Raw genomic sequence first — 9,429 nt, forward strand, 5'->3', positions numbered from 1 at the left:
AACATTGGCTTTCGGCCGCCGAAGGTGGTTTGCTCCCTAAGCAAAATGTTTGGCTTCCGAAAGTGAAGGACAGAGGCAAAAGTCACCTATGTTCGGCCGCCGAAAGTGTGCTTTTAAGTCGGCCTCTGAAGCCTAAAGTTCGGCTTCCGAAAGAAAGGGACAGAGACGAAAGTCCCACATGTTCGGCCGCCGAACTTGAACTTTAGGCCGCCGAAAGTCCTTTTTTAAAGAGCGATGTTCTTCACCTAAATTGGTTCGGCCGCCGAACTTTAGCTTAGGCCGCCGAACCTGAATTTTTTCTGAGAAAAATATAACGGTTATTTCTGAACACAAACGGCTCTATTTGCATTTAATGCACCCCCAACGGCCATATTTATGACTGAACAATAAATACAATGAGTTTTTGATATGAAAAGGTTACAACAACCATCTAAGCAAATATTTATTGAGATTACAACATTTTTTCATTCTCTCTCTCTCAAAACCTTGAGCCAAAGCATTGATTTCTTGAAAGCTTGTTTTGAGTTGTAATTGGTTGGCTTCTCAGAGTGAGTAAAGGTTGTTGAGAGATTCTGTTGTTGTGAGTGTGACATTGAGCAAAGAATTGCTCTTGAGTGAAAAAGAGATTTGTAAAGAGCAAAGACTTACTCTAAGATTGTAAGGGTTTTAATCTTCACCCAAAGAAGATTTGATAGTGGAGTTGAACTCTCAAGGTGGACCTTGAGAAGAGGACGTAGGCTTGGGATAGCTGAACCTCTATAAATTCTTGTGTTGATTATCTTCTTTCTTATTGCCTTCTAATTTGTGCTTTTCCCTTTAAATTTTTTATAAACCCAATTCACCGCCCTCTTGGGTTGCTTCAAGGGACAACAAGTTTTCTGGTTGTTTCTCTTCAGCAGCTTGTTCTTGAACTTGGGAACTTTCATCATCTTCCTCATCATCTTGAAACTCTTCCTCCCTTCTCAACATGTTTGCATTTTCTACGGTGGCAATCCGCTGTTCGAGGTTTTGTAAAGCACTTACCATGGACTCCATCATCTTTTCAAGGTGCTGGGTGGAATTTGGAGGTGCTGGTTGGGTTTGATATCCTTGATAATCTTGGTAGTTGTTAGCCTCTGCATAACTGAAGTCTGGATAGTCTCCCCAACCTGGATTGTATGTGTTATAGTATGGATCATGTCTTGGCTGTTCATAGAATCCTCTATATGCATGTCTAGGCTGACTATTGAATCTTTCAAACGCATGCACTGGTTGGTCATACTGATAAGTGTAGGACATTGATCAGTTGGGTGTCCCACATATGCACAGATCCTACATGGCCTTGGTGGCTGGGATCTCCTAACCCTAACGCCCTCACCTCAAAGTGCCTCGCCTCTGAGCTCCATCTACTTCCAGCGGCGCTTCCACCATCCACCGTCCAGCCTCCAGTCTCTTTCTGAGTAGAGCCACGCACGCATCTCGCCGCGAGATTCTCGCGCCTATGCCTCCACTCTCTTCTTGACTGGACTGATTCACCATCGTTGATTAACTTTCAGCTCGTCGCTCTTCACTACGCTGCGGCTGCGCGACTCTAACTCCTCCTCAGTCCTCACCTCGATCCTCTATCGATCTTTAGTCTCTCTTTCCATGCAATCATCGGCGTTGGCGGCAGTCGGCAATTTGGTCGTGCTTATTCCACAGCCCTCAGTCCTCTCCGAGTCTGTGTCGCGCTTCCAACCTTGAGCCTTTCACAGTCCGTGGACCAGACTTCGGGACCAAGAGTGCCTCTCGCGCCTCCAGCCCTCGGTTGTGTCGTACGTCGCTGCCTGCCATCGCCACCGTGTGCTGTTGAACTTGAGTCAACTGTAGAAGGTAAGTAAATATTTGTGATTTGCTGTTGATTGTTGAATTTGTGTACTCTTGATTGTTGAATTTGTGTGCTGTTGATTATTGAAGTTGTGTGCTGTTGATTGTTGAAAATCGGTTTAACCGATCGAACCGATCAAATTGAACCGAACTGAATCAGATCGGTTTGATTCGATTATCCTTCTTGTTCGGTTCGGTTCGGTTCGGTTTATATAAAATATTGCAATTCGGTTTTTGGTTATTTCGGTTCGGTTCGGTTCGGTTCATCGAATGCTCACCCCTAGTGAGTCATCCTAATTGCTGCTCCATCTGAGTCTGGCGATCAGACATGTGAGCAACCTGCAGCTCCAGATGACCCATGGCATCAAAAAGATTAGATGTAGTCCGGGAAGATGCACCCTGCTCGGTAAACCTGCCTGTACTAGCATCTCCTCTAGGAGCCTGCTCTGTCTCTAGATCAGCAGGAGAACCATCATTTGACTCCTCCTCATTGTCAGAATCATTGTGTGTCTGCGCTGATGCTCGTGATGTTCTGCGTGCTGCAAAATCTCTCCTAAAATTATAAAACTCATTGCCTCTCTTAGTTAGACTCATGTGGAGGAGAGTAGCCTCAGTGTAGGGGTAGTACTCACTAGATAAGGGTAAGGGAGACTCAGTGTTTGGGTCAACCCCTAGAGCTTAGAGAATGAGGGTAAGATGACGACCAAAAGGAAGATAACCTCTACTCAGCCTAAGAGAGTCTACTATGGTATAAATCATAATATGTGGCAGGTTTAGAGCTTGACCCTCTAATAGGCAAGACACCACGAACATATCAAAATAGGGGAGAGCAGTCCTATGACCTGCTCGTGGGAGAACCTCATAGGTGACAATATGAAGGACTACTTTGGAAAGGGTAGTGAGGTCACAGGTCATAAGCGTAGATGGCTGCTCACGCTGGGTGTCTCCTGAAATAACCTGAGTCTGGTGAAGGGAAGAGACCTCACCAGTGATCCACTTATGTGTAGTGGATACTGTAGCTCTGGAGTTACGGATACCCAGGTGCTGAGTAATGATGTCAGGAGTGAGGTAAACTCGCTGACCAGGTGGGGGGAGGGTGACGAGTGAAAGTGTGTAGGTTAGCATAAAACTCCATAACTATCCTAGGGTGAGTGTCTGAGGGAGTGATCAGAAGATGCTCCCAACCCTGGACAATAAAAGGCTGAAGGAATCCATGAAAACAAAATAACTGAACACTGTTAGCATGAACGGTTCTCCCAGGATGAACAAATCTGAGAGAAAATGACTGAAAGGCAGGATCCTCCTCTCTGACTATGGGGTACTCAAAAGGTGGAGATGCAGGAGGGTTTGGGGAGGAAGACCTAGGAGTCTCGGCTTGGCTACTCGATTGACATGGGTGTCTATGGGCTATTTGTTTTCTACTCATTTTTAAACAAACAACAACTAGAGAGGCATATGATATAAAAAAAAGTAAGAAACGGTAACAAACAAGAAAATGCCAACCCATAAGCAACACAGTACCACAAAATAGTCAAATATTTATCATAGTATCATACTTATAACAACAAAAAAAAATCCAAAATAGACCAAGTTTTTATTGCTTCATAATTTATATTAATAAAAATTATTTGTAAAATAAAAACAAACAACAAAAAATTATAAGATCCCAAAACAAACAGTATGTATTTATAAAAAGAGAAATAAAAATTACCCAACAGATTTTGTATGCCCATATCAATAATTTCATAAAAAACAAAACCCTAAGCAGAATAGAGAGCTAAAAACAAAATCAAATAAAAAAAAATAAAGTAAAAAGTACAAAAAAAATAGAGAGAGAAAGTTCACATACACAAACTTACAACGCTCCAAATTAGGTTCCTTGAGAAGAAAAGAAAGTGTTTTTGTGCATTTGAGTGAAGAAAAAGAGGAAAAATGGAGGTTTTTGGGGAAAAATAGCTCAAATCAACCAATTTTTGATAGGGAGACGAAGGGCTTGAGGAGAGAAAGAAATCACATGAGGGAGATGAAGAAGACGATGAGCTGTCGTAGGGGGTTTTTAAAGACGTGCAGTTTCGGCGGCCAAAACTAAACAATGTTAGGCGGGCGAACTAAGATTCGGCAGCTGAAACTGGACAATGTTAGGGGGCCGAATAAAATGTTAAGCGGTCGAAAAGAAGAGAAAAGAAAAAGAAAAAGAAATTTTCGCTTTTCATATTGCCCTTGAAACTTAAGGTTAGGGGGCCGAATATGCCTCCGAACCTGAAATTTTGGGCCTTTTTTCTTTTTATTTTTTTTAAAAATTTAAATTAAGTGAAATGCAATTTAAAAAGAATTTAAAGTGTTGTAAAAAGGAAATTAAATTATTAAAGAGAATAGACAATTTAAAATGTCATTTTCATTACCATTCAACTTGGGTATGTAAAAACATGATGAAATTACATTTTTAAAGCAATCAAAACTATATTAAACCATTTGACAAGCTTAAAAAAAAATAAAGAAAAGAAAAAGAATATAAAAAATATATACTCAACAAGCAACACCATCTGGCATTTCCAATTCCCTTTTAATAAAATTAAATCTTTTTTCATTTAAAAGTTTAGTAAAAATATCAGCTAATTGGTTGTTTGTATCCACAAACTCAAGAACAATACCACCATTTAACACATAATCGCGAATGAAATGGTGTCTAATGTCAATATGCTTAGTTCTAGAATATTGAATGAAGTTTTTGGTTAAATTGATTACACTTGCATTATCAAATGTAATTGGAATTTGATCAAAAAATACTTCAAAGTGTCTTGATTGTTGCTTAATCCAAATGATTTGACCGCAACAAAGACCCGCCGCCACATATTTGGCTTCGGCGGTTGAAAGTGCAATCAAATTTTGTTTCTTACTACACTAAAAAATAAGAGATTGTCCTAAAAGTTGACAAGTACTCGAGGTACTTTTTCTATCAAGGATGCTTCCAGCAAAGTTGGCATCCGAGTAGGAATATAAACTAAATGATGTATTTATAGGATACCATAACCCCAAATGCAATGAACCATTTAAATATCTAATTTCATTTTCATTTTCTAATTTCTATATGCTTCTATATCTAAGATATAATTTTCTAAACCCCTATAGTTAGTATGACCAAACTTGTCACAATAGTGACAATGACTATTGAATTTTCTTATTCTAGGTCTATAGGCGAGTGAGTGTGTTTGAGTTCTTATGTAACCATTTCTCCCTTGTTTATTATAAACATGTGAGCTATAGATATGATGAGAGTGGTGATTGCGTGAACTAAAAATGTGTGCTCTATAATGATCATTTCTTTTATTTGCAAATTGCCTAGGTGTGTCTTATACGAGTATTGTAACTAGTGGATTGGTGTACATGTGCATTCCTTATAGGTGTATTTCTTAGAGGTGCATTCCTTATAAACACATTACTACTAGAAGCTTTAGGTATATTTTCATTAGAGCTAGATACCTTAGGTTCATTTAAATTAGTAGCTTTAACAAAAATAGTCTTAGAAGAACTTGCTTGAGTTGATTTATCATAGCCAAGGCCATACTTGATGTTAGGAGACCTTTGAGAGTCTAATATTTCATCAAGTTCGTCCTTAGCTTTTAAAAATTTTGAAAGAGAATTTTTCAATTCAAGGATTTCATTTTTCAGTTTTTTATTTTCTAATAAGAGCTCATCTAAGGATTTTTGTAAATGATCATTTGAGGGTAAAGATTCCTTAGGTGAGTTCTCACTTTCCCTTTTTAAGCTAGCTAACTCACATTTTAAAATTTTATTTTTCTTATAACTCTTTTCAAGTTTATCATTCATCAATTTTAAAGCACTAAGTTCATATGAAAATTCAACAATATAATCATATAAAGTAGTGTCATCAAGAGTAGTTAGGTCATTAGAGCTTTCCTCTAAAGCCATGAAGCACATGTTGGTAACTTCATCACCAACGTTGGTAACTTCATCACCAACGTCCTCCTCTTCAGTATTACTCATCCCATGTTGCTTTGAAGGCTTTCTTCTTGAACTTTTTGATGGGCTTTTTCAACTTAGGACAATCCACTTTGTAGTGACCCGGTTTATTGCATTTATAGCAAATGACCACTTCCTTTTTACTTGATTCACCTTTTTCTTTTCTAAAGTTCTTCCTTGGGATGAACTTTTTATTTTGAAGGAGCAACTTCCTTATCCTCCTAGCCACCAAGGCTAATTCTTCCTCACTTATTTCTTATTCTTCCTAACTAGTATCTTCGGAGGATACCCTTAGAGCAATGTTCTTTTTCACTTTGCTAGGTTCCTCCACTTGCTCTCTCTTTAGAGTCATCTCATAATCAATGAGGTTCCCTAAAAGTTCATCCAATGATACCTTAAATCTTTAGCATCCTTTAAGGAGGTTACCTTTGGTAGTCATTCCTTAGGTAGACATCTAAGAATTTTATTCACAAATTCTTAATTTGTGAATGTCTTCCCAAGAGATTTCATCTCTCCAATGATCTCGATGAACTTATCATACATTTGACTAATAGTTTTATCAAATTTCATTTTGAGTAACTCATATTGGTAGATGAGGGATTCCATCTTGTTTTCTTTCACTCATTACTCTCCCTCTCACCTTGTTAGCTCTGTTAATGGTTAGCGAGTTTATCTCACTCCTGACATCATTGCTCAGCACCTGGTATTTGTAATTCTGGAGCGGTAGCATCCACTACTCATAAGTGGATTTCTGATGATATTTCTTTCCTTCACTAGACTCGTGTTATTTTAGGTGATCTTAAGCGTGAGTAACCATATAGGCTTATGACATGTGACCTCACTACTCTCCCTTGAGTTGTCCATCATATTGTTGCCTACGAGGTTCTCTTCCGAACAGGTCGTAGCACTGCTCTTTCTTATTTTGATATGTTTGTGGTGTCTTGCCTCCTAGAAGGTCGAGTTCTAAACCTACCACACTAAACTTCATAACATAGCAGACTCTCTTTTAGTCGTCATCTGACTATCATTTTTTGAGCCCTAGGGGTTAACCCAAACACCGAATTTGCCTTACTCCTATTTAGTGAGTACTACCCTTACACTGAGTCTACTCTCCTTCATATGGGTCTAATCAAGAGAGACAATGAGTTCTACAATTCTAGGAGAGATTTTGCAGCTCGATGAGCAGCACGAGCATCAGCACAGAGGGACGATGATACTGACGATGAGGAGTGAGATAGATGATGTTTCTCCTGCTGATCCAGTGACAGAGCAGGTTCCTAGAAGAGATGCTAGTATAGGCAGGTCTACCGAGCGGGCTACATCTTCTTGGACTACATCTGATCTTTTTAATGCTATGGGTCACCTGGAGCTGTAGATTGCTCACATGTCTGATCGCCAGACTCAGATGGAGCAATAGTTAAGACGATTTACTGATCAACAGCAGATCCTTATTGAGCAGCAGAGGCAGATCTATACTTCTTTCAGCAGTCGTCTGGGGTGCTACCTCTTCAGCCACCTCAGTGATGTTCTATGTTTTTTTTTTTTTCTTTTTGTTTTGCTTGTCTTGCCTTGTTCTTCCCCTTTGTACTTTTATTGTTTTTTTTTTATGATGTCAAAAAGGGAAGATATTTTGACTCTTTTGAATTATGAATATTTTGTATGATTATAATTCTTCTTGAGATACCTTTTTCTATTTTTTTCAAAGGCTCATTCATTCGTATAGGATGCATTGCATCTCATTTCATTGAGTCAAAATCTCTCTTATGTGTCTTTTCAAATTTTAAATATGGCATTGTAATGACCCGGGGACCCGACCGCTATCGGCGCTAGGATTCATATCGACTTAAGGTCTCCGGAATCTGTAGCAAGCCTACTGCATCTTGTTATATCTGATAAAATCCCATACATGATCACATGATAAAACAAAAACATAACATTCCATGAACCAAGGCTCGACCTGTGCATGCATCAAAACTGAAAATATAAAACACATACTAGAGCCCTCATCAAATGCTCCAGTATGGTAAACATTACATGTCTCAAGCTTAGTTGAAACTTAAACTCATACTCAAAATTTTTACATAAGAATCATGTAAACAGGGATTACACGGACAAAAACTAGGGCAAAGCGCAATTCTAAAACTATAGAGCAATACATGTCCACATTTATACTATTACAAAAGGCTATACAGTAACTCAGCCGACTTTCCCGAGCTAACTTTCATCATGCAAACCTAGGGTTAGGGGAAATGGATAAAGTACAAGAGCCTAGTGAACAGAACATAAAAACAGTTTAATAAACATATGATCGAATGAAATGCGTCACAACACAAACAATTCACATCAAGATGGATTTGTCACCAATAACCCTTTATAAATTCCAATAGTGTCCGGCCCACGACGGGTGCTCCTTAGGACTTTCTCTTAAATATATAATAATATATCTATAATGCCGGGAGCGTAGAATGGGTGTTAACCCTGTTGTTCAAAAGTCTTTAAGTTATTTATTTTATCACCACTATGATGGATGGGTGTTAATCCCTTAGCGGTCTTTTAAAAGAAATACAATATATATGGCTAAATATTGATCATGCAATACTGTCAAAATAAAATGGAAATATTTTTCATTCAAATAAAAAGAGTATTACAGGCAGGAGGGACATCATTAGTCGCCTCCTCCCGAGCTTCTAATATAGATTCATCATGGGCTATTGCAGTAGAAGTTGAGCTAGGAGGATTGTCTTTAGTTATTTCTTTCTCATCCTCCTTCTCCTCCTCCTTTGGAAGGATGTCATCTATCCAAACAAAGTTCTTAGAAGAAAACTACTTCACCAGCTCCTTCTTGACTGAGTCTTGACACTCGACGAATATCCCTCCTCCCCGGGATACCATCTCTTGAAGCTCAACCTCTAATTCAGTAATTATGAATAATCGAAGACCAGCAGGGAGACCTCTGATATTACATAATAATCGCTCAAAGTGAGCCATGAGTTATCACTACAAAATAGGATCATGTAGAAGGATCTGATAATCGGATGAGCGGTCCCACCCAAAGAAAAGAAGACTTGAACACTGTTACACCTAGTTCTCCATCAAGACTCGCCCTCTCTCGAAGAGGCCAAGCTTTCACATAAAGTTATCGTTATCATGTACAATTCAGCAAAATCTCATTATGCCTGTAATCATGGGATCACAAACCAATTAAATCGGTAAGATCCCTTATCAAATAGTCGGCCACATCATCGCCAAATTATTAGAAAATACTATATTTAACTCTATTCTCTTGCAGTATGAAAGCTAACGATTCCATAAGCAAAGGTACGCGGCCACATCATCGCCAAATTATTAGAAAATACTATATTTAACTCTATTCTCTTGCAGTATGAAAGCTAACGATTCCATAAGCAAAGGTACGCAATTTTATTATACAATTACTCTCAAGTTCTACATTCGCTCTATTTTTCAGTTAAATGACTTGAACGTGGAAGTAATTGCCGTAAGCACCAACCACCTTACATTTTCTTTCTTACATATTTAGTTAATCATATCATAGCACTCTTTTCGACCGCATCAGTTGTATTTCAAATTTAGTCCAAGCCATGT

The sequence above is a fragment of the Manihot esculenta genome, chromosome 12 (genome assembly GCF_001659605.2).
Source record: "Manihot esculenta cultivar AM560-2 chromosome 12, M.esculenta_v8, whole genome shotgun sequence".
NCBI lineage: Eukaryota > Viridiplantae > Streptophyta > Magnoliopsida > Malpighiales > Euphorbiaceae > Manihot > Manihot esculenta.